This window comes from Geospiza fortis, unplaced genomic scaffold (genome assembly GCF_000277835.1).
Source record: "Geospiza fortis unplaced genomic scaffold, GeoFor_1.0 scaffold196, whole genome shotgun sequence".
NCBI lineage: Eukaryota > Metazoa > Chordata > Aves > Passeriformes > Thraupidae > Geospiza > Geospiza fortis.
The window spans coordinates 433930-434906 of record NW_005054487.1 but is presented as its reverse complement, the minus strand read 5'-3'; the positions used below and the strand labels follow the sequence as shown (position 1 = coordinate 434906).

Sequence of the window (977 nt, the reverse complement as noted above, 5' to 3'; positions counted from 1 at the left end):
CCTGCTGGAATAACCTGACAGCGCCTCATGGAGAGTGGAAATTCCCACACAGAGGTACCACTTTTACACCAGCTGTGTCAGAAGCCAGCAGAGATTTCAGGGAAGCTGAGTGGGATTGGGACAAGGACAGGTCTATATTCCATAGAACTTGCTATTTAAAACCCTCATCCCCCAGCTCCACTGATGTCCCTGGGGTCACTTGACAGAGTTCCCTGGAGCCCAGCTGATTTCACCCCCCTCACCAGAGCTCAGGCTCCAGTTGATATTTTAAAGCAGCACAAGGCAGTGGCTGGATGCACTCCCAGCCTGTGCTGAGGCAGCACACCTCTCCCTGAAGAAGCCCAGCTCCTTTCAGAGCCTCAGCAGCAGACTCTACACATTTTTCCACATTTTTTCCCCTCAGGAAAGGGATGCACATCCCTGCCCTCAGCACACCTCCAGTGGGACCCACCTGCAAAAGTTTTCCTTCAATTCTGCACTTCCAGCTGGCTCCCTGGAAAGTTCCAAACTTCATTCCACTCAAACCTCTGATTTTAAGGCAGCTCCAAGGTATATTGCTTGGGATTCAGTATCTGTGAGGGAAGATGGTCTTGGCTTTAATGCTGCTGAGGGACGATGGCCTCAGGCTGGAAAGGAGAGAGGAGATTTGGGGTAGCTGAGACATACCTGGCGCTGTGTGGGAGCTCTGGGAGGTCAGAAACTGTCTGAGGCCCTCTGCAAACAACCCGTGCCTCCATTCCAGGTAATGCCAGCTGCTCCTTGGGGTCCTTCTGTGCTGTCGGTGGCGTCTGTCCGGGCTGAAGGGACATAGGCAGCCCTTTAGCTGTGTCTATGCCAGCACTGTCCCGGTACCCCGGTGCCCGTGCCAGGACGTGTGTTTGGCACTCAGCTGCCTGCACAGCTCCTCCCTGCAGATGCCAAGGACGTGAGGGCTGCCAGCCCTTGTGGGGGCTTCTGGCCTCGTCCAGGCCCACACC

The 977-nt window shown here is 55.3% G+C and overlaps 1 long non-coding RNA gene across 1 annotated transcript in view; it reads right to left on the bottom strand.

Moving 5' to 3' along the window:
• Positions 1-572, bottom strand: part of LOC115948719 — a 5233-nt gene extending 4661 nt beyond the window's left edge. The window contains exon 1 of the long non-coding RNA XR_004082506.1: positions 452-572. This is a non-coding gene — a long non-coding RNA (uncharacterized LOC115948719). The remainder of the gene's footprint in view (positions 1-451) is intronic.
• Positions 573-977: the final 405 nt, after the last annotated feature.